The 27,558-nt window shown below is 42.3% G+C and overlaps 1 long non-coding RNA gene across 1 annotated transcript; it reads right to left on the bottom strand.

Annotated features, from left to right (window-relative positions):
- Nucleotides 1-6,635: 6,635 nt before the first annotated feature.
- Nucleotides 6,636-26,154, bottom strand: LOC310754953. Its single transcript, XR_014544102.1, has 2 exons — nucleotides 26,059-26,154; nucleotides 6,636-6,817 (listed from the first exon to the last, which is right to left on the bottom strand). It is a non-coding gene; the product is annotated as an uncharacterized lncRNA (long non-coding RNA).
- Nucleotides 26,155-27,558: the final 1,404 nt, after the last annotated feature.

Below are 27,558 nucleotides of genomic sequence, written 5' to 3'. Positions count from 1 at the left end.
ACCAACATTCAGGCCGACAGGAATGTAAGAAGATTTACTATTGAAATCAATTAAGATAAATTCGGCGCCAGACGAAGGATTAAAAAGGAAGTCCGTTCTTCATCTTCTGGGTAATTAACTGTACATGGGGAAAAATTGCAAGTGGAAAACTATTATCTTATTTGATATTTACGGTGTGCGCCTGCTGATGGAAGAATTCAAAGCAATTGAAACCCATTCTTTATTGTGCTACAGGATTTCTTATTACAGTGCTACAGGATTTTAAAATTGGTCACAACTTGGTATTTGTGTATGGAAAAGGGAAGGTAGTGCTAGGACTACCTTCTGAGAGTCCTTATGCTGCCCTTCCAAAACCTTTCCCCATTTGAGGGGAGGAAAGGTTAAGGCAATTGAAATCTAGTCTTCTTGGCTTGTTACCAATACAGTGGTACCTCTGGTTACAAACTTAATTTGTTCCAGAGGTCCGTTCTTAATCTGAAACAGTTCTTAACCTGAAGTACCACTTTAGCTAATGGGGCCTCCCGCTGCCGCTGCGCCACCACCATGTGATTTCTGTTCTCATCCTGCGGCAAAGTTCTTAACCCAAGGTACTACTTCCGGGTTAGCGGAGTCTGTAACCTGAAGTGTTTGTAACCCGAGATGTTTGTAACCCAAGGTACCACTGTACTGGAGTATAAAAGTGGAAACTGGATTTTGAACTGCAGCCGCCATTAAAATTCACCTCAGCAGAGGAGATTTGGATTAAGACAATTAAAGTACTCTGTTGGGGGAATATAAGAAAGACATATCTGGGCTGGAGGGATCTACAGATCACTGAAATAGGTTTCCTGTATATAAATCGGAATTTTAAGGAGAAAAAAAGAAACTGGCAAGAGAGGTTGATATACCTATTTATAAGAATCTTCAAGTGCTGCAACTCTTCATTCTACCCTGAGACATTTTAGAAAATTGGATACTGAGTTTAGTACTATCTCTCCTGGACAATTAAGTGGTAATTCTTATGGATATATTGTTTCTGTCTCTTTTTTAAGGTAGATATTTGTTATATATGAATATCAACTTAAACTTTGGATTTTATGCTAAATTGCATATGTGTATAAAGTTAACAGTCGAAAGACGTGGGGTAGTGGGAAAGCACAAAAACTGTTACAATTTACTGGGAACTTACCTTGAATGGCCTTGAAACTGATAAGGTGTGGTAAAAACTGGCTGTTTTGAGAACAACGGAAAGATGAAAATATGACAATGATTAAACAGTCAGAGTTGAGTGTGGACAGAAGGGCCCAAGAAGGGGGAGGCGGGGCACATAGATGCAAGGGGCATTGATACACCTACAATATTTCAATATTGAGAAATGTTATTTGTGTTGTGACATCACTAAAATATGTCTATACATGTGTGGGTATGACTGTTGTGTATCAAAACTAAAGAAACATATTGTAAGGGTGATTATGATCTCTCACAATGAAAATTGTTTTTTCCCCATTAGTTTTTTTGTAAATAATTACCATTCTCATACAATTTACGCTTTGTATCAAAGTGCCCCATAAGTGGGGCAGAATGATACAAACCCATTTTTTACTCAAGTCATTATATTCTTATCTTCTAACTTTAATGGTTCTTTTGATTGCTGTTATAATATTCATTAGTTATGCCGTGCATAAAGCAATTTTTATTATTTGACTCATTTTGGTGCATAAAATATGCGATTGAATTTTTCTGCATCAATCTGCCCCACTTCGCCCTACAGAACCCGGGGGATAAATCTCAGTCTGAATTGGTAAATCTTTTTTTTTCTGAATTGAAAAAAGAATTCATGAGGGAAATTATGGCTAAAATAGCAGATGAGTTTACATCCCGAATGGACCAAAGCAGTAAAAGGGTGACAGAACCGATTGAAAGAATAGAGCCTTGGACAGGGAGAATTGAGGAAGGGGATGTTCCTAGGCAAAAGTTGGAGAGGAAGCCTGAAAAACTGGGGAAAGAAGGTTGATATGAAGAAAGTCCAAAAGAACAGGGTAGATTAGGAAGTTTTGTGGTTTAGGCAGAAAACACTTGAGGAGGCCTTGGTGAAGAAAACAAAGCAGAAAATACAACCTCTGAGACTGTGAGAAGTTTGGAAGGAAGGCGAGCTGGATCTGGAACTTGCCTCAAATGACAGATGTCTTCTGATGAAAGTTAAGTCCGCCAGAGTTAGGGGAAAGAGTGGGAAATAGTCTTGGAAATGGTTATTGTTTATGTGTAAAATTTTATACATATTGGTACATTAGCAGGCTTTGATTAAACACTTGCAATTAGTAGAGATGGGGATAAAATTAGAAGGAAAAATAATAGTTAAGAACAGATGTGGAATGCAGAAAGTTGGTTTAAATGATATTCTAGATGCTTAAATGATATCTGTGTTAAATAATGGTAAATGATTTGAAGTGTTAGTAAGTTTTGATTAATTATGTGTAATTATTAGAAAATTGGGTAAATGAATATGGAAATGTAAGAGAATTTTGTTTATATTACGAATCAGAAGAGGGGATGGAGGGAAGTCCAGAGATTCCTGGAATCTCAAAAAAAAGGTTTTGAAAGGATATTGCTATACATGGGGACTGGGGGGTAAAAATGTTCTTTTTTACTGATGTTAATGTGGAATTAAATTGTGAAAAACAAGAAATCAGGACCCCAGGAAGTGTCTGAGTCTTGGGAGAAGACCAGTAGTCCAGAGAATGGAGAGCTACACCCAGGAGAAGGACCAAAAGGTCATCTTGAATCCTGATTCTGTCTGCTGTGGCATTAGCTACCCCTCTCGGTTTGAAGATCTGATGAGCAGCCCCTCAATTCCTTCATCCAAGTTGTTTATGAAGTCATTGAACAACTTTGAGCCCAGGACAGAGCCCTGCAGCACCCCACTTGTCACTTTCCTTCAGAATGATGAGGAATCATTAGTGAACACTCTTCGGATTCAGTTAGTCTACTAGCTACAAATCCACAGTTACCACTTTTTACCAGCTTCTCCACAGGAATATCATGTAAGCTCAGTAGTGTCTGCTGTTGGTCTGTTTGTATGATTAGGGTTACGTCTTGAATTTCTGAACTCATTTAGAGCAACAGAGATACTTTGAACTTGTCTGTATCTGTATATATCTGTGCCTGCAAAAGCCTAGAAGCTGTATATAATCCATGTCAATAACTGTTTTACTGAGCCTTGTCTTCTACAACAGTAAACTCTCTGAACCTTTCTCTGCTTCTGAAGCAGCAGCACCTGGACACCTGTTCAAAGTGTGCTCAAAGACCACAGACGCAGCAGTTGGAGAAATAGAAAGTAAAGTTTATTGCTGACAGCAATAGGTCCAGTGGAGTTCTCTCCCAAAGACTGGACCTCGATCAGTTGTGCTCTGGGCTTATATACCTTTTTCCAGATAGCTTTAGGCATTACGTATTCATAAACTGCAGCAAAATTAAACCAAAAAGCACGGACATTGCCCTTCCCAAATCCTCCTATGTCCATATACAGATCACTTCTGCTTTCCATATAGTTGCTCATTATATTACTAATTACTCATATACTGTTAGCAGCAAGCAAAGCAAAAATCCCCTTTTGGCAGGCAAAGCCCCAAAATTCCCCCCTGTTATCAGACATCCTGTGTCTTATGAGGAAAGCACCCAAACTGGACATCCTGCTCTGCTGACTGTCTGGTCATGGTGACCATCTCATGACTATGATGGATGCCTTCTTTACAGACTGCAAACACAGCTAAATATATTTATGTTTTCTGCTAGCGCAGCAATAAGGCACAGAGAGAGACAGCATTTGATTTTCAGAATTAGGCACTTCAAGCATTAGGCACTGTAAGATAAAGTGAGACATAAGAATATATAAGGCACAGAGATATACCTGTATACTTTCCTTAGGTGGCCCTGCCAAATAAAAAGTGTCTTTATACTTCAATATGAAATCCTGTTGAAGGGAGGGAGGGAAGTCCGCACGCGGTAGAGTGTTTAGAAAATAAGTGGACGTATGACTGCTGAATTTTAGAGTATTTATTTTGTTTGTTTATGTTAAAGAAAACTCAATAAAAAGCATTGGGGGGGGAGTGTCTATATACATAGCAAAAAGTAAAGAGCAGAACAGTGATTACTACAGCAAGTAGAATGGGTGTCCACCAAGGCCAGGGCATTCCTACAAAGGGAACCACACTCCGTCCAGTCATACCCGGTGGAAATTTTCTCATCCTCTGTACCTGGGTTGTTTGGTGGTTTGTTTGTTTTTTTGTTTGTTTGTATTTTTGCATAAATTTTTTTATTATTTTCTTTACTTAATCTTTTTTCAACAGCATCCATCCATCAAGATATATACCCTTTTGCTCTGCCGAGATGTGACTTCCCTGCGTCCCCTCAGTTGGTATCCCTTATCACATTTTTTATCACGTATTTTATTCTCGTGTCTTATCTATTTTACATTGTAGGTGTTACTTCAACCCTGCTAGTGTTTTTAAGTTTTTACAGTTCTCTTTTAAATACTCAATAAATTTACTCCAATTGTCCTGGAATCTCTGGTCATTCTAGTCCCGGATCCTTCCTGTCAATTTGGCTAATTCCACATAGTCTGTCATCTTCGCCTGCCACTCCGCAATGGTAGGAACTTCTTGTGATTTCCACTTTTGGGCCAGCAAAGTCCTTGCAGCAGCTGTGGCATACATGATCCTTTGTCTAAATCTCCTTTCCCATCAGACCTAGCAGGAAAGCCTCTGGTCTTTTGGGGAAGGTATATTTAAGTATTTTCTTAAATTCATCGTAAATTGACTCCCATAATTTCTTTACTTTAACACAAGTCCACCACATTTCGTAATATTCTCCATCTACCTCTTTACACTTCCAACATTTTCTGTCCCTCTTCCTAAACATTTTTGCCAACTTAGTTGGCGTTAAATGCCATCTATAAATCATTTTCATTAAATTTTCTTTCAAAGCCGTACATGCTGTAAATTTCAAACCCTCATTCCATAATTTTATCCATGCATCCAATTCAATATTGTGCCGAAAATCTATAGCCCATTTTATCATAGCTTCTTTCACTTCATCTTTCATGAACCATTCAAGCAACAAATCATACATTCTGGATAGTGTTTTACCTCTACACTCTATTAGTTCAATTTGAAATTTTGATTTTTTTTATCCTCAAACCCAACTTTCCTTTTATCTTCATTTAGGATATCGTTTACCTGATGGTATTGCAACCACCCTGTTAACATACTTTCAATTTGGTCATACGGTTTGAGTTTTAACCCTTGTTCCATACTTCTGGTGATTTCCTCGTGATTTCCTTTTCCCTTCCATATTCACCTTTTTGATTGTCAGTACATCTATCGGTGATATCCACCATGGGGTTTTCCTTTCCAATAAATTTTTATTCCTTTCCCGTACTTCGTATATCGACCTTCTAATCACATGGTTTAAGAAACCTTTGGGTACTTTTACTTTGTCGTACCATAGGTACGAATGCCACCCGTACCTATTGTCATGACCCTCTAAGTCCAAGAGATCAGTGTTTTCCAATGTCATCCATTCCTTCAACCATACTAGGCAGGACGCCTCATAATATAAATTCATATTTGGCAAGGCGAAACCGCCTCTTTCTTTTTTGTCTATTAATATTTTCAATTTAATCCTTGGCTTTTTCCTTGCCAGACGAATTTTGATAATGATTTTTGCCAATCTCTGAGTTGTCCTGTCCCTTTAATTACCAGAATTAATTACTGCAGAGCCGTGGCCATTGAAAGAAGCCCGAGATAGCTCTCCAGGGAATCTCAAGCAACACAGGGGTTTTTTAGAGGTTCAGCGAAGGCTATGCGGACCTCGGAACCCCAAGGGGCTATCTTGGGGGACGTGGCACCCGGCGGTGTCCGGTCGTGCTCTCCTGCTCTTCGGGTTTTAGAAATAAATCCAGAGATGGGATCGAGCTTTCAATGAAAGTGGCGAGCTTCTGAAAATTAAAAACCAATTTGGAATTATAATTGGCAGAGTCTACTTGACCATCGCATCAAAACTGAACTTATTAAAATTTAGAGAGCTGTGGGGTGCAAAAAGGGAGTCCGTCCTAGCAGCTGGGAGAAGGTGGCGTACGGCGGAAGGTTGCAGGAAGGAGCGAGGAAAGAAAGTATCTGCTGAGTGAGTGTTACTTATTAAGACCTCGATTACATTGTATAAAGTGTCGAGGCGACACTTTTATTTAAAATAACTTGTGGCGAGTGGAGTTAGAGGTTTCTCTCTGTCAGTACTGGTTGGAATTTGAACTGTCTGCGGCTTAAAATAATTTGATTCGTCATGCTCCACCATTTTTAGATGAGAAAAGTTGTACTAGCCATGACTGGCTAAACATATTAAAGATCTGGATTAGTGACCCAATGCCGAACATGGGAAAATCTAAAAACATTCGACTGTAGCTCTTTATTGGGATTAACAAACAGTGTTGGAGAAGGAGACTTTGGCATTTGGATTTATACCCCCCCCACCCAGCATTGTTTCGTGAGGAGGAAGACAGCGGAAACCCTGTTCTTTAATGTTTTTGGAGTACGTGGCGCTTTTCTGAGGTCACCAGTGGATTAAGCCAACAAGCGGCGGAAAAAAGAAGAATGCGAATTGGATCACAAATATCTTCCTTTTTTATTCTTTCTCATATACAGCAGTTTGGATTCTCCGCTCTTTGCTTCTTGCTGGCTTTCTTCGGATGAGACGGTGGGACAGACAAAGAAAACGAAAGTAACTGTATTGAAGGACCGTCATTTCTGTGTTTGCTGCCATCGCATCGGACAGGAGGGAATCCAACCTAAAAATAGAAAGCTTGGATTTGTGACCTCTGGGGGTTGTCAGAAAAATTACATAGGACAATTTAAGAGCCAAACAGTACTTTTGGGCAACAAATAAACAGCATGTCTGGGGGGAAATGGGAAAAAGGGAATAGGCACCCCAGGGGAAAGACGTCCTTTCTGGCAGGAAAATGGGAAAGAGGGCAAGGAGATTAGAGACTGTAATGGAGTGAATGCCCACGAAAGAAGAATGGAGAATGAAACTGATGGAATACGCAGAGATGGATAGACTAACGGGGAGAATTAGGAACCAACGAAATCAGGGATTCACTGAGGACTGGAATAAATTTACAGAGTCTATCAAAAATGTTTGTGATTTGCAATTAACAATTGCGGGTTTTGAAGAAGCTATGTGAAAGTATTGATAGAAATATTGTTTAAAAAATATGATAAGACCAAGAAGGTTATAGTGCAATATAAAATTGAGAAATGTGTTAATAAGTGATAAAAACAGAAAATTGTCAGACATGCTGATGGAAGTCTAAAAAGAAGGATGAAGTGAGAATTAGATGTTTAATTTTGTATAAACTTATGATGGAAAATTAATAAAAATGATATATATATATTAAAAAAGAGACTGTAATGGAGTGGTTATACCAGATTTAGATAGAGCAATGAAAAGACGAGATGCAAATGAAGGAAAATTACTGAAAACATCCTTTGATATGTTTAATACATTGGGACTATATGATATTTGGAGACTTAAAAACCCAACAACAAAACAGTTTGCATTTTTCGCAAAACCAAATCAAAGTTCTAGTAGAATAGTTTATATATCGACCTCTAAGGAATTGATTCTGAGAGTTTCAAAAACAGAGATCTCCCCAAGAACTTTGTCAGACCATAATTCATTATATATGGAAATAATAATAATAATAATAATAATAATAATACATTTTATTTATACCCCACCCCACCCCCAGCCAAGGCCGGGCTCAGGGTGGCTAGCAACCAATAGTAAAAACAAGTTGAATGAATGCAACTTAAAAACAAGATTAAAATACAATATTAAAACATTAAAATGCAGCCTCATCACAGGAGGAGAAACGAAAAAAGAAAGAGGGGGAGGGAATCAAATTGACTCCAAGCCAAAGGCCAGGCAGAACAACTCTGTCTTACAGGCCCTGCGTAAAGAAATCAGGTCCTGCAGGGCCCTGGTCTCATGAGACAGAGCGTTCCACCAGGCTGGAGCCAGTGTTGAAAAAGCCCTGGCTCTGGTTGAGGCTAATCTAACTTCCTTAGGGCCCGGGACCTCTAGGGTGTTGCTATTTATGGACATTAAGGTCCTCCGTAGGACATACCGGAAGAGGCGGTCCCGTAGGTACGAGGGTCCTAGGCCGTGAAGGGCTTTAAAGGTCAAAACCAGCACCTTAAATCTGACCCTGTACTCCACCGGGAGCCAGTGCAGCTGGAGAAGCACTGGGTGAATATGCTCCCATGGCAGAGACCCCGTGAGGAGCCTCGCTGCAGCATTCTGCACCCACTGGAGTTTCTGGGACAGCTTCAAGGGCAGCCCCACGTACAGCAAATTACAGTAGTCAAGCCTGGAGGTGACCGTCGCATGGATCACAGTGGCCAGGTCGGGGTGGGAAAGGTAAGGGACCAACTGCTTGATGCAGAGAATGTGGAAAAATGTCGCCTTGGCTGTTGCTGTAACCTGCGCCTCCATGGAAAGGGAGGCGTCAAGGATTACACCCAAACTCTTAACGGAAGGCAATGGCACTAATTGGGCCCCCACAAAAGGAGGGAGTTAAAAGGGAAAGACCCCTCAGCATTTAGATGGAGAATGAATGAGAATCTGTTTAATGACCAAAGGGTAGTGCAAAAAGCCAATGAGATAATAGCAGAATATTTCAAATGGAATTTAAATAAAGGAACACCCAATGAAACAGTATGGGACGCAAGCAAAGCAGTGATGAGAGGCTTTTTGATTCAAAAGAATAGTTTCCAGGGGAAAAAAGGAAGAGAGAAGAAAAAAGAAATTCTGGCTCATCTCATGGAGAATGAGAGAGTGCTAACAGTAAAACCAAAAGACAAGACAATAAAACAAAATATTAAAATATTGCAGACTCAGTTCTCCATGGTGGTGGGTCAGGAAGTTGAGTGGAAAATAAAGGCAATGAGACAAAAGAACTTCGATTCGGCTAATAAAATTGGGAGATTTTTGACATGGCAATTAAAGGCAAGACAAAAGCAAAACACAATTTCTAAGATAAAAGAGGCAGATAAGATAATTGAAGACCCCAAGGAAATTAGAAAGCCTTTCCAGAGATTCTGGTCTATAAGGAGCTATATGCAAAAGACAGTAAGAGAATAGAAAAATATATACAAAACCACCAATTGCAACAAATTCCTACAGAAGAGAAAGAACAATTAAATCAGGAAATATCAGAACAAGAAATTGAGAAATCAATAAGAAGAATGAAAATAGCAAAGGCTCCAGGCCCACATGGCATTTCTACAAAATACTATAAAACAAAGTGAAAGCTTTCGCATATGATCTAGTCTTAACTTTGGAAGACCCAAAATATAGTGTAAAAGAGGCCTTAAAGAAAGTGGAAGTTTTTGGAAAGGCATCTGGGTTTAAACTCGATAAAATTAAAACAAAAATGCTAGTAAAGAATATGAACAAAGAAGGAATAGAAGAACTACAAGCATCTCCAGGTATTATGGTGGTTAAAAATGTGAAATATCTGGGAATCTGGTTGACAACAAAAAATATTGATTTGTTCAAAGATAATTATGAGAGTACATGGAAGGAAATTAAGAAAGATCTAGATATATGGAGTAGATTGAGACTGTCATTCATGGGTAGAATATAAGTGATAAAGATGAATATCTTACCTAGAATGTTATTCCTGTTCCTCTGTACCTGGTTTGACTGGTGCAGTCAGCTCACACACCACACACATTCCTACTGTGATTCCGAATCGACCAGGAGTAGTGCGTGGCGGGGGAAGAAAGGCTACTGTGACAGGTATGGTGGCAGGGTTTGCGCCCCGGGGTGGTGGATGAGAGAATACCACCACTCTTTTCTGGGGCTCACCTGGCATTTTTTTCCTATGGTAAGTCAAAAAGCCCAAGGCAGGAAGTTTGTCGCTGTAGCAAAGAGCCAAAGGGAAACCTGACCTTATGTCCTTTCCCAGCTCTTGCCACCAGGTGCTGTGAGTTACCAATTGGCCTCACCTGTGCAGCCATGCCTTGCCTCTTCAGAACAAACTTAGGAAAGCCCCAGTCCTGCGAAGCCCTACTGGTCACAGGGCCTGGCTCCTTCATGCACTCCTGACAATAAGATGGGGGACACCTGGCTTGCTAGTAGCAAAAGGATCTGAAAAGGATCCTTTTCAGTAGTAATAAAAGGATGTGAGCAGGATCTACGAATCTTAGTAGACCACAAACTTAACGTGAGTCAGGTATGATCCAGCAGCAAAAAAGAAAAAAGAAAAGCTAGTGTTATTCTAGACTGCATCAACAGAAGTATAGTTTCCAGTTTAAGGGAAGTAATAGTCTCACTCTATTCTGTCTTGGTCAGACCCCACCTGGAATACCATGTCCAGTTCTAGGCACGACAATTTAAGAAGGATGTTGACAAGCTGGAACGTGTGCAGAGGAGGGCAACAAAGATGATCAAGGGCCTGGAAACCAAGCCTTATGAGAATCAGTTGAGGGAGCTGTTTAGCCTGGATAAGAGGAGACTGAAAGGCATTAAGATATCCATCTTCAATATCTCAAGGGCTGCCACATGGAATATGAAGCAAGCTTGTTTTCTCCTGCTTTGGAGGTTAGGACCCGAATAAATGGTTTCAAGTTACAAGAAAGAAGATTCTGACTAAGTTTCAGGAAGAACTTTCTGACAGTAAGAGCTGTTTGACAGTGGAATAGTCTCCCTCAGGAGGTTGTGGACTCTCCTTCATTGGAGATTTTTAAGCAGAGGTTAGTTGGAATCTCATGGACACTGTAGTCGAGATTCTTGTATCACAGGGGGTTGGACTGGATGACTCTTGGGTCCCTTCCAATACTGCAATTCTATGATTAATCAGATCTAGTTGGGTCACTGGACTGTTACCATAGCAACTGAACTTTCACCTGCATCATCATGGGATGATTTACAATCATGAAGAAAATTAACCCCTTCAGTTACTCTGTTTTGCACCTGTTATTTTTTGTACCTCAAACCTAGCCTGTGTACTGTTTTGATTTACACATCAAAGCCTTTAGCCACACTAACTGAGGACTAATGGGAGGTGGAATCCAACCACATAAGGACCCAGAAGTTCTTCCTTTCAGTGCCTGGCACCTTCCCTCTGTGCATTGCAGATCTTTCCCTTCACCTTCCCAGCAGCACACTCTGCTCAACTCTTTTGTCAAGCATCTCAGCTGTGTTTCTGCCTCCTTTGCTTCTTCTCCCTAATAGTCAGTGCCACATGGAAGCCCAAATTGGCATGATGTTGATTATGCAAGAGTGGGTTCTTAACACCTCTAATCAGCTGATAATCCAATAACCTTCTCAGCTAACATGCACTTGCCACATCCTGATGGCTGACAGAGAGCAGGGGCAATCCCATCAGGCTACTAATTATCACCTGGCAGCTGTAAAAGTGAGCATCAGGTGGGGAAGCAAGGAGAATCCAGTCCTGGATTATAAACCATGTGTCAGGTATTCTCTCCTATACCAGTTATCTGCTACCCTTATATATATATATATATAAAAGACAATGAAGATGCTTAGCATGCAGAAGGTCTTAGAACCAATTCCCTGTATCGCCTGTTAAATTAATCTGCTCATGCAGTGAATGGAGGAAGGGAAATTCTTCCTGAATCACTGGAGCAGCATTCTCAGTCAGAGGAGAGAGTTATAGTGCTGGATGGACAAATAGTCTGGCCTAGTGTACAGGAGGCATCCTAAAATACCTGTAGAACTATTTGAATCTCAGCCTCCCATCAAGCCTTGTTAAAAGACAGCAGAAGGAAATGTTGCAACCTTTGGGGCTTTTTTGTTTAGAAAAACAGAAAGGGAGGGGGGAGATTGTGACCAACGAATGGAAACTAGGAGCTGGCTTTTTTTGTGTGTCTTACTGTTATTGCAGTGCCACTAGACTATTTCTCAAAAGTGAGACATGCTCTCACCCACCCAAAGGCAGATGCCCCAGTTAGAAAAAACATACTCAATCAAAGAAATAGACCAAGAAGTACATAGCACACAGGCCAATTTTCCAGTTGACGCACAGGGCACTTTAATATCCAGGTTCTTGACGGGGAAAATGTCATTGAGGATTCCATTTCTGTAAAGCAGAAGTGTAATATTTTCCTAATGCTAAATAGAAGGAAGAAGGGCTATGCTGGCAGAGGGAAAGGTTATGGCGGTAGCATGAAACGCTACCCCCTGCAATGCATGAAGCATAGCTAAATAATCCCTGTCAGGTGACCAATCCAACCTCTCTTTATAAACCTCCACTGGAATGGACAACCATCTCCCAAGGTTGTCCATTTCACTGTCAAACAGCTCTTACCATCACAAAGTTCTTCCTGAAGTTTAGTCAGAATCTGCTTTCTTGTAATTTGAAATTAGTGCAGGGCAGGCTATTCTGGTATAAATGAATACATCAGACAGTAGAGAATGGATGAGAAAGTTAAGACCCTCCAGATGTCGCGGGACTCCAAACCCCATCATCCCTGACCACTAGCCACATTGAATGGGGCTGATGCAGAATTGGAGTCCCACAACATCTGAAGGGCCACAGGCTCCACAAACTCTGCAGGAGAACCTTCAGTAATGTGGAACGCCCTCCCACCGGATGTCAAAGAGAAAAATAACTACCAGACTTTTAGAAGACATCTGAAGGCAGCCCTGTTTAGGGAAGCTTTTAATGTTTAATAGACTATTGTATTTTAATATTCTGTTGAAAGCTGCCCAGGTGGGTGGGGTATTATTAATAATAATAATAATAATAATAATAATAATAATAATAATAATTAATTAATTAATGTTATTTATTATTATTATTATTATTATTATTATTATTATTATTATTATTATTTAATGGGATATAATCCTCATGATAAGAAGAGTGACACTCCACATTTGTGCCTGTATCAGTCTGTGAAATGTTGGAGACTGTGAGTTACTGTGCCTGACATCTTGTCTGGGGATGTTTTGATTCCCAAGCAGCAAAAATGAGAGATTTATCTAGCACCCAGTATGATCATAATCGTTCATGACTGGTGGTGAACTGCATTCATCCAGGTGTGCCACTGCTTTTATCTATGATATGAATCCTCTCTTCTGTCTACTGGCAATGCCACATCTAATACATTAAAAAAAAAAAATAGATTTGCCATCTTTGCTACTGCATTACATCAGTGGCTTACAGCATAATTCTATTAATTGTGTTGATATTGTTTTTTAGAATTGTGTTGATTTTTAATTTTTTTTAGTCACTTAGAGTGCAAACTTCTTTAAAAAAAAATAGCAGGTCACATAAGGCAGGTTGAAGAAGCTGACCAAATGATTCCTCACTGGAGTGCAGGTTTGGGGAGATGCTAATGAGAAATGAGGGGTGCGGGACAGAATGCCAGTGATGAGATGCTTTGACTCTGTGGTGAGAAGCAAGAAGATGAGTGAAGTTGCTGTTTACTTAGAGATATATAGTTACGGAAAGAGGCTGAAACGATTGCTGACATGCTGTTTTGCTGAGCATTAAGATTTTTTAAATGCAGCTGAGCAAAATCTAAAAGCCCTTTCTGAGGTCGACTGAGGTCATCCATAATCTGTAAATGCAGGTGTGGGAAACCTCAGTCCCAGGAATCATATTCTGCCCTCTCCATCTGGCCCTCAGGATTCTTCCAAAGCCACACACCTTCCCCAGGTAAACCTCTGACCAGCCCTTATTTGCAGCCTCCTTTTTGCCTGTCTGGAATGCGTCACTGAACTCAGATAATATTGCAGGATCACCTTACCCATGTACACGCAGTCTGCAGAACTGTTACAAGTGCTGTGTAATACTCATTCCACACGTGTAATAAATCAGTCTTTCAGTGTGGCAGCACCTACACTTTGGATTCTCTGCCTTTGGGTACCAGGCAATTGCCTTCACTGTATTTCTTTTGGCACCTGCTTAGAACATTATTTTTTCTTAGGCATGACTATCCAGACATGGAGAAGTTACATGCGTTTCATAATTTCCTCTGTGCAATGTGGCAAAGAAAATGAATATGCCATCATAACATTTCCCTTCGCTGGATGTGGTAAGCTGTAACTTATTGTTCCACCTGAGTGGCACTCGCATTGGTGCCATATATCCTCTCGTGTTGATGTAGGTGTTAGACTTGTAGTGAGTGTGTAATTCCTTTGTGTTCTAGTCCAGAAATTCCTTCTTCTGTTGGTGTTGTTCTCTATGTAACTTGGACAGAAAACTGTTCTGCATCTCTTCCCCCACAATTTATTTAACCAGGGTTGCTCTCTGTTGTGTGTTACACAAGAACCCAGTAGGAGACAGCTCTGTACCTCTGTACCTCTTCAGTATTTCCCAGAAGTGTGTGAAATGCAGAATTTCCATTTGTGATCTTCTGGGTTTGGAGGGGATGGGATGATGAATTCCATCTTTTGTAGTGGATCAATGTGAAAAATCCCTTTTCTTTTCTGAATAAAGTGAATTGGATAAGGGTCTGAAATACATCTGCCTCTGTGGACAACCTGCCCCCACCCCCACATAGAAGGTCAAAAACTGGATTTCTTTTCTCCTAGGGTCTGAGTGAGATTTTAAAGAGAGGGGCAATAATGTCATTATTATAATGTCATTATTTTCCTTGTTCTGGAGTGAATTGAGGAAGTTGATGGAATTAGTGTTTGCTTTTATTTCATACACTAGCCCCCAGACAATAGTGATTTATTTGCAGTGCCATTTTGCATAATTTCTGAGCTGGCTAAAGAGCTTCCTAAATAATCCTTCTTGGTAATGGGTCAGTTGAGAATGTGTAAATCAGGGTACAAGAAGACTGAATACTATCTGTTACAGTAAGATGCAAATGGAAGGGAAGTGTTTACAGTGGTACCTCGGGTTAAGTACTTAATTCATTCCGGAGGTCCGTACTTAACCTGAAACTGTTCTTAACCTGAAGCACCGCTTTAGCTAATGGGGTCTCCTGCTGCTGCCGCACCGCCGGAGTACGATTTCTGTTCTCATCCTGAAACAAGGTTCTTAACCTGAAGCACTATTTCTGGGTTAGCCGGGTCTATAACCTGAAGTGTATGGAACCTGAAGCGTATGGAACCTGAGATACCACTGTACTAGATTATCCCAGGACAAGCATGAGAAGTGTAACGTATGCTCCTGATACTTCTGGGGACAGAGTTCTTAATCACATTTATTCTGAAATAATTAGTTTGAAAGTTCGTTAAGGAGCAGGCCATTCAAACAGCTTTCTCCACGCCCACCCACATCCTTTCTCCTATAGCTGAAAATGAAATGTTCTAGCAATATGTCACAACTTCTATAGCCTACATATAGTAGGGCTATTTAAAATGAGAGTCATCTTAGTGATTCATAGTTAAAAGTCGGTGAGTCAGCAAATGCGTGCTCGTTTTTTGCTTTTCAAAATATGGCAACCCTACTGCCACTTCTCATTCTGATCTGACTAGCTCTACCATGGTGGCTTCCTAATATTGTCCAACCAAACAAAGGTGCTGTAAATGTGTATTCCAAAATTGCCCAAGTCGGAAAGTTAAAAGGAAGGTTTCCAATATTTGATACGGGTGGCGCTGTGGGTTAAATCACAGAGCCTAGGACTTGCTGATCAGAAGGTCGGCGGTTCGAATCCCCATGACAGGGTGAGCTCCCGTTGCTCGGTCCCTGCTCCTGCCAACCTAGCAGTTCGATAGCACGTCAAAGTGCAAGTAGATAAATAGGTACCGCTCCGGCAGGAAGGTAAAAGGCCTTTCCGTGCACTGCTCTGGTTCACCAGAAGTGGCTTAGTCATGCTGGCCACATGACCCGGAAGCTGTACGCCGGCTCCCTCGGCCAATAAAGCGAGATGAGCGCCACAACCCCAGAGTCGGTCATGACTGGACCTAATGGTCAGGGGTCCCTTTACCTTTACCTTTAAGGTAAAAAAAAAATAAGGTAAAGGATCTCTGGACGGTTAAGTCGAGTCAAAGGCAACTATGGCGTTGCGGCACTCATCTCGTTTTCAGGCTGAGGGAGCTGGTGTTTGTCCACAGACAGCTTTCAGGGTCATGCGGCCAGCATGACTAAACTGTTTCTGGTGCAATGGGACACTGTGATGAGTGTGATAGTGCTCGGAAATGCTGTTTACCTCCCACCACAGCGGTATCTATTTATCTACTTTAGCTGGTATGCTTTAGAACTGCTAGGTTGGAAGAAGCTGGGACCAAGCAGCGGGAGCTCACCCCATCGTGTGGATTTGAACCGCCAACCTTCCAATCAGCAAGCCCAAGAGGCTCAGTGGTTTAGACCACAGTGCCATCTGCTCCCCTTATTTGATACTAGACAATAAGTAGGCATGATGGCATAGTTCCAAATTCAGAATTCCAACTCTACCTGCAAGGATTTTCTTGGTGTTGTTGAACCCGAAAGACATTTCCTAAACACATAGTTTATCTTTTGGAAATATGTTCCAGGTATAAAAACTGGCAGAGCTCTCAGAAAATATATAATTATGGGAATAATATTCATTTTGAAAGCATTCGCCCTTCCCGAAAGGGTAAGGTTTAATGACTCCCATCTGTCAATATCCAAATAAACCTCTTTCATTATTTTATTTATATTGACTGTTACTAGCTGAGTTATATCTCTTGGTATTAGCATTAGGATTTAATAGATTTGGGACAAATTCGGAATTGATATTACTTAAATGCATGAGCAATAAAAAATTTTCCTATTGGCATCAATTCCAGCTTGTACCAATAAATAAAGTATCCTGGTATTTTACCAAAGGCATAAATTGTTTGCATTAACATAGGAATACTAGTATGAGGTTTCAAAATAAACAAGAGGATATCAGCTGCAAATAAAACCAATTTATATTCAACTGAATCATGGACTGCTCTGTAAATCTTGCAATGTTGTCTAATAGTGCAAGCCAAGGGTTCTAGGCAAATATTAAAAAGCATAATACCGTTCACTTTAACTCTAGATGTAGGTGAGTCATACAATAGTTTAATCCATTTTATAAAAAACAAATAAATCCAAATTTAGTTAAAGCTACCTCTCTATACTGTTTATAAATTTTGTTGAAAGCCTTTTCAGCTTCTAGTGATAAACTTAGAAATTGATCTTTATTTTTGTTTAAATCTACCAATCCATTTCTAATCTAACATTATCTACTGCTTGTTTTTATGAAGTCTGTATGTTCACTCTTAATGACCAGTGCTTTTACTTGCTGGATTCTGTTTGCTAAGGTCACTGTTAAAATTTTTGTATCAACATTGATCAATGATATAGGCTGATAATTTGCACACTGAGTATGATCTTTCTCTGGTTTGGGTATGAATGTAATGTAAGCTTGATTAAATGCCCTACCTTTAGCCAATGTTTTTTCTAGAAAAATAGGTGCCAGTACAACCATGAATTTGTTACAGTATGTGGCACACATTTTAACCAAAATAAAAGAGGTGCCAGTACCCCCTGAAAAAAGGCACTGCCTTTAGCAAATATCTCTTTATACAAATGTTGATGTTTTGGAGTTAATAGATCTATGTATGTCTTATACCATTCAAAAGGAAACCCATCCAATCCTGGTGTTCTACCATTTCTCATTCTAAGAATTATTTCCTTAATTTCTGCTTCTGATACTGCTGCTATTAACATTTGTTTCTGTGAATCCTCTAAATACACTGGTAGCTCTAGTTGTGGACTTAATCCGTTTTGGGGTGCCATTCGCACCCTGCCCCGAAAAGTCCACAACTAGAGTGCCTCTTCTGTGCATGTGCGCGGCACGATTGAGCGCTTCTGCACATGTGTGAAGCGCGCAGATCGTTTCTGTGCATGCGCGCATGGCAAACCCAGAAGTAAACACCGGGTTCATAAGATGAAAGTTCGTAACAAGAGCGGAACGCAACTAGAGGTACCACTGTATGGTATATTTATTTTGTTAAAAACCTCTGTATCATCATAAGCTGCATAGTATTTGACATGTACTGGACTCTGAAGTCAAAACGAGCAAAGAACTATGTCCTGCAGATCTGCCACTCGTTGAGACAACACATTATCTGCCAGTACTCGAGATTGAGATGATCAGTGAGGACCTCCACCTGGTGCTGTGCCCCTTCGAGAAAGTTCCTCCATGCTTTGAACAGATGCTACCTCAGCTGGGCGTGGACCAGTTGTTGGGGCAGCATTCTAAAGCCTGCTTGCCTGAATTCCATCTACCTGGCCCTGCAGTCCCCCTTTGGGGCCTATCATCTACCCCACCTGGAGGACTCCTGCTGTTGCTGCTGTTGGGGATACTGCAATCTCCCCCCACTCTGAGGACTCCTGCTGCTACTGCTGCTGTTGGGGGGACTGCCATCTCCCTGTGGGAATTTTAGAGAGGCAGGAGAGGAAATATTATTTATTTATATCCTTCCTAACTTGCACTAGTTTTAACATTCCCCTTTAAACGCACAGTGGGTAGCTGTTTGCAAGCTTGTTTAAACTTCTCAATATAGATTCCTGGTAAGATCCCTTATTTCCCTCTTAAAAGAATGAACATACAACAATCTTATTTAAAGTCATAAAAGAAGTTTACTCACAGCATCATCAGTTCACAGTTGGATCCCTGAAGGCAGACTTAGTTACGGATATATACATGTGAGTCTATCCCATATGGATAGACTTTGTTGACTGAAAGCCAACAGGACATCCCTAGCTAAAAAACTGCTCCAACGACGAGAGGAAGTCAAAGAATCTACTGTGTGCCTTGTGCTTTTGTTACCTACACAGGTAAGGTCATGCCCACCTGTTATGTACTGAGTTGAATAGGATCCAAACTGCAGCAGTCTGATTGGTCCTAGAACAATAGGATCCAAAAGGCAGCAGTCTGATTGGTCCTAGAACAATAGGATTCAGAATGCAGCAGTCTGATTGGTCCTAGAACAATGCAGCAGTATGATTGGTTGGCAGGAACCACCCAATCATGCTCCAGATAAAAGTGAATCCACAACCTGATTGGCTTACAGTAGAATTCCGGAATTAGCCAATCATGTGCAGCCCATTGTGTAAATAATGTATATAAAGCAGATACTTTGAAGGGACATTCATTCATTCCTCCTCACCACTATGAGCTGAATAAAGAGCATGAAATCACTTTGCGACTCTGAGTATATTTCACCACCTCTAGTCACATGAAAGAGGAAGGATGCCCCAGCCCAGGAGGAAACAGGAAGTTTTTGACTGGCTGGACCAAACATCTCCTTTGCGTGTCCACTCTAGGAAAACAAGGAATGTTGTACTTGACTGCTACTTATCCCACACTCCCCTCTGAGGATTTGCAGGACTCCTGCTGCTGCAGTGGGGGGGATGGATGGCTGGTGGGGAGATGTTGGGGTGGGTGGGATGAGGGCATGGGCCAGCCCCCCATGTTAAAGTTGTTTTAAAGGGGATAGGGTTTGTAGTTGTATGGGGGTTGTCTAAATGTATAGTTGTTTTAGCTTGTATTGTATTGTAGCTTTTTTTGTTTTTTTGTTAAGTTGTTTTGTTTTAAGGGGGGAGGGCAGGGCTGCCTGAGAGTGGGACCCAGCCAACAGAATGGCTGGGGCAGATTCCACGAGGGGGGGACTCTTCAGCCCTCGGCCCACCTCCGGGTGTGGCAAGACCACCTTGCCAGGCCAATGAGATGGACTGGCTGCCTGGTGTGGCCTAGTCAGTGGCTCAGGGCATGCTGGAGGGGTCTGCCTCTGCACCGTTGGCCAAGCACTGCTCCCTGGCACCACTTGGGAGCAGGAGCCCAGCAGCCTTCATGACAGGGGGCGGGGTGAGTATCGGGGAGTAGGGCAACACTGAAAGGGAGTCCGTCCCCTCCCCCAGCTGCAGCCTCTGAGCAACATTTGAATGGGGCCAGACAGGCCTTCCCTCCTCACTCTGCTTTGTGGGCTGGCTGCTTGTAGGGGGATCAGCCCCCCCCCCCCGGACCATGGGGCAGAGCCTTCCCGTGAAGGAAGCAAGCACCACAGTGGCCTGTTTGCAGAGGTTGAGGCAGAAAATGGCAGCCCCCAGGGGAGAAGCCTTGCCCAACCCGCCCCCGAGATTGCCACCACCCTCATCCTTGTGCGGCTGAGTCCCACAAGCCTGCAGGTTGCTGCTACTGCAGCTTGGAACACCCTCAAGTTTAAATTTTACGTCTTTTTTTTTTTTATTTGATTTTCTTTACCTTTGATCTTTAACATTCATTCCACCTTATAATTCTTGATTTTCTTTTTTTAAAAAGCTTTTGATTTTTAACATTGATTGGGCACTACCGTTTGATTCCAGAATGTGTGTGTGTGTGTGTGTGTGTGTGTGTGTGTGTGTGTGTGTGTGTGTCTATAGATAGATATGTAACAGAAATGACAAAGGGGGGCACATCTTTAAAGCTGTTAAATGTTACAAATATTTTGCCTGAATGTATCCTTTCAACTTGACAGCTCAGGGAAGATACCTAGCTTTAAAAATCATATAAAATCAACCCCTTTGCCAGTTCCCTCCATTTCAACACTATTTGCTCTTGGAAAAAGGACTCTTTTCCCTGCCCCCCTCCCCAAGCTTGAAGACAAGTATTACACACCTCCTACTCCAGGAAGTGCCCAGAGGTGACAATTGCTGAGCTGATTGTTGGCTAAGGAAAACCTAATCCCATCACCAGACTTCGAGGGGTCCAGACATGCAAAGGAAGTTCTATTGTACTTTGGGTGGTGGGACTTCAGAGGTGTTTGCCTATGCTAATCTTATACCTGGGTCTTGCCCTGACATGTTTTGCCTATGCTAATCTTGGACCAAGGACGTGTCTGGACATGTTTGCCAAGGTTGAACTAGTGTAACCCCTGTCTACCCCTCCCCTTTGGTGACATGTCAGTGATGTAAAGAGGATGTACCAATGATGCTGTACGAACTGTATTCTGGGATGTGGTGGGAAGTTTTAAAAGTCAACGTTGCCCCATACTCTGGGTTCACTCGCTGCTATTGAACCTGTTGCACATCAATAAAGGATCTAAGTCTACTGACTGCTGTTTTGCTCCAAATTACTTGGCTGGAATTTCCTTCTTTTACTGACCGCATGGACCCATGGGGGACTGGTACCCTAACAAGCTGGGCTGTTGAGTAGTCTCTCAACCCAGAATTTCCTTAACAGATATAGATAGATATAGATATAGATAATATAGATATCCCATACACACACATACCCCCTTCCCCCTACCCCCTTTTTTCCTTTTCCTTTTTTCTCCTCAAATATACACATATTTGGCTATTATTGTTGTAATTAAAAACAACCAATAACCCCCCTCCCATTATTTCTTGCTTCTGCAACCGTTTCCCCTTTGCTTCTCAGGTTGCCATGGCAATGGTGCCAGCTTTTCAACCACATAGCCATAGGAACAAAGTCCAGCACCTCACTGCCCTACCTTCACTTTTCCTCTGAAGTGTCTTTCCTCTAGGCAGGCTCTACCAAAGCATGCCTGAAGGGGTTTAATCTACATGTTGGAGGTTAACCATACTCAGGCTGGTACATCTGAAAATAAGAAGCAGCCTTATTCTAAGTTGCACCATTGACTCATCTAGCTCAGGACTCGTCCATACTTCTGTTTGTCCCATGCCTAGAAAGCATAGGTTAAAACAGTTTTCCCCTTGTCCTGCTCCTTTCCCAGGGAAAACCTACTCTTTAACTCTAAATAGGAGCAAACAGCAATCCGGAGGAAAACTGAATTGCCTTTTGCTCCAATTGAGCATGAAAGAGTGGTTTTCCTTGGGGGAAAGCAGCAAGACAAGAGGAAGTGTGGATGAACCCTCAGTCTTGTCTGTGCTGACTGGCAGCAGCTCTCCAGGATTTCAGACAGGGAATCCCTGGGAATGCCAAGAATTGATCCTGGGACCTTCTGCATGCAGGGCAGTTGCTCTACCACTGAGCTACATTCCTTTCCAAATACAATCATACCTTGGTTCTCGAACGCCTTGGTACTCATACGTTTCGGCTCCCGAACGCCACAAACCTGGAAGTGAGTGTTCCGGTTTTCGAATGTTTTTCAGAAGCCGAATGTCCAATGCAGCTTCCACTTAAGTGCAGGAAGCTCCTGCAGCCAATCAGAAGCCGCACCTTGGTTTTCGAACAGTTTTGGGAGTCAAACGGACTCCCAGAATGGCTGAAGTTTGAGAACCAAGGTAAGACTGTATGTAAAAATAAAAATTGGAAGCTGCCTTATACTGAGTCAGACCATTGGTCCATCTAGCTCAGTACTCTCTGCCCTGACCTGCAGTGGCTCTCCATGGTTTCAGGCAGAAGATTTCCTCAGCCCTGCCCAGGGATTGAACCAGGGACCTTCTGTATACAAACCAGATGTTCTGCCACTGAGCTATGCCCTTTACCCCTTTTTCGATCAATCCTAATACACTTCGAACACATTGCAGATGCCTATTTCCCACCCTCCTATATCCTTTTGCTTCCTTGTTGCACTTTCAAATACTCTGCCAGGGCTACCAGCCTCAGTCAGTGCAACCAGTGGTGAAGGGTACTATGTGTTGGAATTCCTGCTCCGTGACTGCAGTCATGGGATTGTTGTCTTTCACATGATGTGGTATGTTTTGACTCCACAGAGTGGAAAGTGACGGAGACAAGATGTTTGTGATACTGTGTTCCGTGAAGCGGGACTATTGTCTTTTGTTCTTTTTCTTTGCTGTCTGATGCTAGAGAGAGAGATGTTGCAGTGCTCCGTGTGTGTTTATTTGTAAATAAAGTAGATTAGCCAAAATGCTGAGTTGCTGAGGTCTGTTACGCAAGCTGCAAAGACTCTGCAGATCCCTAAGTGTGCTGGTGTCTGTTGGCATCAGTCGCTGTGATGCTCGGGCAGAAGAAAGCTATTGAAGCTCCCGAACGATCAACCAGGAGGGAGAGAGCGTGTCAGTTGGGCATGTGTCTCTGCCAGGGTCCTACTCGAGTGTAGGCTGAGCTCCTGACATTATCATCCAGCAAGATCTGGAGGACCACAGGCTCCCCATCCCTGATTTAGACTTCCATGCTTGTCCAGGAATGTTTAAGGGGCTACATTTGGTTTTTACTTGTTGTCTTTAATTTTTGTTAGTTTGAGATGGTTTATGTTTGGCTTTTATTGTGTTTCATTGTCTTTTTTCAATATCACACAGTGCAGTGGGAGTAGTTTATATGAAGAACAATTTAGAAATGCATTGTTATGAGTTGGGGGGGGGCACAGTTTAGTCTGTACACCTGAGTCCTTTCAAATTCCTGAAACCAAGGCCAGGTTCTTGATAATGGCCCCCTAAGTATGAATCGTTAAGGTAACAAAGGAAGTTGCTCAGTGCCAGAAGTCAAATGGGTAGGGACCTCCTCCCTCAACTGGCTGGTAGTTAGAAGGACGAAAGCCAGAGCTGAGTGTGTCAGAGAGTCCTAGTCACTAGAAGCAGGTGGCAGGCAGAAGCCTGGGAGGTATAGAGACATGCTTGATTTCTGCTGGAATCCAAGCTATGGCTATGGAAGAAGCAAGACCTTGGGGTGTTAATGCTATGATTGGGATGTTAATGCCATTGCAGGCTCAGTTTGTATATATGTGTTAATAAAACATATACAGTCATACCTCATGTCACGTTTGCTTCAGGTTGCGTGTTTTGAGGTTGTGTCCCACAGCAACCCGGAAGTACCAGAAAGGGTTACTTCCGGGTTTCACCACTCGTGCATGCGCATGTGCGCAAAGTGACATCATGCGCATGCACAGATGTGACGAATCGTAACCCTCGTGTCCACAGATGGGCAGACATGGGTTGTGTTCTTTTCAGGTTGCGAATGGGCCTCTGGAACGGATCCTGTTCGCAACCAGAGGTACTGTTGTTGTTGTTTAGTCGTTTAGTCGTGTCTGACTCTTCGTGACCCCATGGACCAGAGCATGCCAGGCACTCCTGTCCTCCACTGCTTCCCACAGTTTGGTCAGACTCATGTTGGTAGCTTCGAGAACACTGTCCCACCATCTCATCCTCTGTTGTCCCCTTCTCCTTGTGCCCTCCATCTTCCCCAACATCAGGGTCTTTTCCAGGGGGTCTTCTCTTCTCATGAGGTGGCCAAAGTATTGGAGTCTTAGCTTCAGGATCTGTCCTTCCAGTGAGCACTCAGGGCTAATTTCCTTAAGAATGGACAGGTTTGATCTCCTTGCAGTCCATGGGAGTCTCAAGAGTCTCCTCCAGCACTATAATTCAAAAGCATCAATTCTTCGGCGATCAGCCTTCTTTATGGTCCAGCTCTCACTTCCATACATCACTACTGGGAAAACCATAGCTTTAACTATACCAGAGGTACCACTGTATTCTAAACCAGGGGTCAGCAAACTTTTTCAGCAGGGGGCTGGTCCACTGTTCCTCAGACCTTGTGGGGGGGCCGGACTATATTTGGGGAAGGGGTGGATGAATTCCTATGCCCCCCAAATAACCCAGAGATGCATTTTAAATAAAAGGACACATTCTACTCATGTAAAAACATGCTGATTCCCAGACTGTCCGTGGGTCGGACTGAGAAGGTGACTGGGCCAGATCCGCCCCCCAGGGCTTAGTTTGTCCGCCCATGTTCTAAAGACACCAAGTCCCTGCTGTCCCTCATTCCAAGGAAACCAAACCCTGAGTAAGCACCTGGAACCCCTGGAGTTGGGTTGCCATATGTCCAGGGAAACCCGAGCATGTCCTCTTTTGGGGAGCAAACATGCCCATTTTTACATTTTAAAGGAAACGTCCAGGTTTGGGTTGGGGGGAGGTGTCTTGGGATTGGGTGGCCTAGGCTCAGCCTGCTCTGCATGCCATGACTGCTGCCAGCCTGAGCCAGGGAAAGGGGCATGAGGGCACAGCAGTGCCCCCACGTGCCTTTCTCCGGCTCGTGCTGGCAACGGCTTGAGCTGTGCTCTTTTTTGCTCTTCAAGATATGGCAAGCTACCCTGGAGTCTTGCACCGCTCAGAGTGGCATGCAATAATGTAGTATTTGATCAATTTGAACTGTCGAAATTGCCTTTTTACAAGTGCCACATAATGGCTGCATTCCAACATGGGGTTTATTGAGTTTTCCTGATTATAATGCTAGCACTTCTGTCCTGATTTCTAATGCTCCTTTTACACTGCAGTACCTGTTGGGTTACAGAACTGCAACTTTTTAATCAATATATCAGCACATAGTGCTAAATTTTAAACAGCAAAAAATAACTGTATGCGAGGACATAGCCCCAAATTTTGCCCATGAAATTGCAGTGTAAAACTCCTACAATTTTCTGAGTTAATGCAGTTGCAAATTGACTTTTTTCTGGAAACAATTAGCAGGGAAATGAGTGCTAAACTTCCGCTAGATTTCCAGAAGTGACCTTTACATAATGTGAAAAATCACATAAAATGTGGAAACTATCTGGTATGGAAATATCAGGAAAATGTAGTAAATTATTTTCTTTATGTAGCGAAATCTCATTCCATATTTGTGAGAGCTCAGTTCTTTGGTATGGGAGCAATTGTGCTTGGGAACTCCTAGGCAGTTGCCCTGATTTACTGTTTTAGATACTTACTAAAACCCTTTTTGGTTCAGCAAGCCTATCAAGACATATAATTTAGTCACCTATATCTGTTTTAGCTTTGCATTATCTCTAAGCTTTCTTTGTGCACAGCTGGGGAAACTGTTTTATCAAGAGTGTATATATATTTTTACATAAATTTTACCATAGATATAAGAGAGAGGGAGAGAGAAGAAAATACAAATTGTTACAGACATACAAACTTGCTTGATAGTTTTGGTTAAAAGACAAAGCAGCCCGAGATATATATTTATGTTTTGGTGACATCTTCAGATTAGTTAGCGGGGCTGTTCTTGGAGATGGGTCCAGAGATTACAGCTGGTACAAAATACTACTGGAACATAGGAAGCTGACTTGTACCAAGTCAGACTATTGAATCCATCTCAGTACTGGCTGCCTGCATTAGGGGCAGCAGATGTGGGGCCCTCAGTGTTGTTGTTGTTGTTGTTGTTGTTGTTGTTACAGTGGTACCTCGGAAGTCGAATGGTATCCAGAAGTCGGTTCGACTTCCAAAATGTTCGGAAACCAAGGCACAGCTTCCGATTGGTGGCCATCTTCCAAGGCAGTGGCGTAGCGTGGGTTGTCAGCACCTGGGGCAAGGCAAGTAATTTGCGCCCCTAACCTGTGGATTTGCCCCCCCTAACCCGTGGATTTGCACCCCCTAACCCTAACCCCCAGATGTTGCGCCCGGTGCGGCCGGCCCCCCCTGCACCCCCCACGCTACGCCACTGTTCCAAGGGAGTCCATTCTGCTGTCAAACCACTCCTACTGTCAGGGTCAGGGATACAGAGGCAAAGGGATGGTGGGGATCTCCCTCCCTTCTCCTGTAGCTGAAGATAGGGAAGATAGGAGGAGCCAGAGTGATCAACTCCATCATGGAGAAAGACTGAAATTCTTCATCTGTTATCGCAGTGACTGGGTAAATCTAAATTAAAAGCTTTCTTGTTTTCTCCTGGCTCCTTGAAACCATCAGGAGGGGAGGGAGAGAATTCCTCAAGCCTGACACTTACCCTTAGAACATTTGTAACAGAATAGCTCAAGATGGTGGGTTCAAGCCCCACGCTAGACAAAAATATTCCTTGCAGGGGGTTTGATTAGATGACCCTTGTGGTCCAAATTCTATAATTCTTTGATTCTATGATATTTCTCAATCTCCTTTTCACCAGACTAAACATACCCAACTCCCTCAACTGCTCCTCACAAGGCTTGGTTTCCAGACCCTTGATCATCTTGGTTGCCCTCCTCTGCACACGTTCCTTCTTAAACTGTGGTGCCCAGAACTGGACACAGTATTCCAGATGTGGTCTGACCAAGGCAAACTAAAGTGGGACTATTACTTTCCTTAAGTAACTGACACCCTGTATGAATTTCTCCAAACCCCCTTTAAAGCCATTCAAACTGATGGCATCTTGTGGTCGTGAAACACAGTATTTAACTATGTGCTATGTGAAGAAGTTCTTCCCTTTGTCTGTCCTGAATCTTCCAACATTTTCCTTCATTGGATGATGCCTGGTTATAAGGGAGCCCTATCTACATTCTTCACACCATGAATAATTTTAGACAATTCTATCCCCTCCCTTACTCACCTTTCTTCTAAACTATAAAGCCCCAAATACTGTAATCTTTCCTCATTAAGTGATAATGGTGTATCAACAAGGTCATAGGAAAACTTTCCAAGTTGGTCACCAGCATTTGTAGCAAATTCTACAGCTTTAACTATGTGCTGTGTGAAGGGATTGTTCCTACTGCCTGACCTGAATCTCATTCAGTTTCACTGGATGATCCCAGGTTCTAGTCTTATGAGAGAGAGAGAGAGAGAGAGAGAGAGAGAGAGAGAGAGAGAATCCTCTCTCTAGCCACTTTCTTCACAACATGCATAATTTTATACATTTCTATCATGCCCTCACTCTTACTTACACCTAAACTTTGTAGGGAAGCTCCTCCAACCCCTTGATAATTTTGGCTGCCCTT

Source organism: Podarcis filfolensis (assembly GCF_964270895.1).
Source record: "Podarcis filfolensis genome assembly, chromosome: Z".
NCBI classification, from domain to species: Eukaryota; Metazoa; Chordata; class Lepidosauria; order Squamata; family Lacertidae; genus Podarcis; species Podarcis filfolensis.
This window is presented reverse-complemented; position numbering and strand designations above follow the sequence as displayed.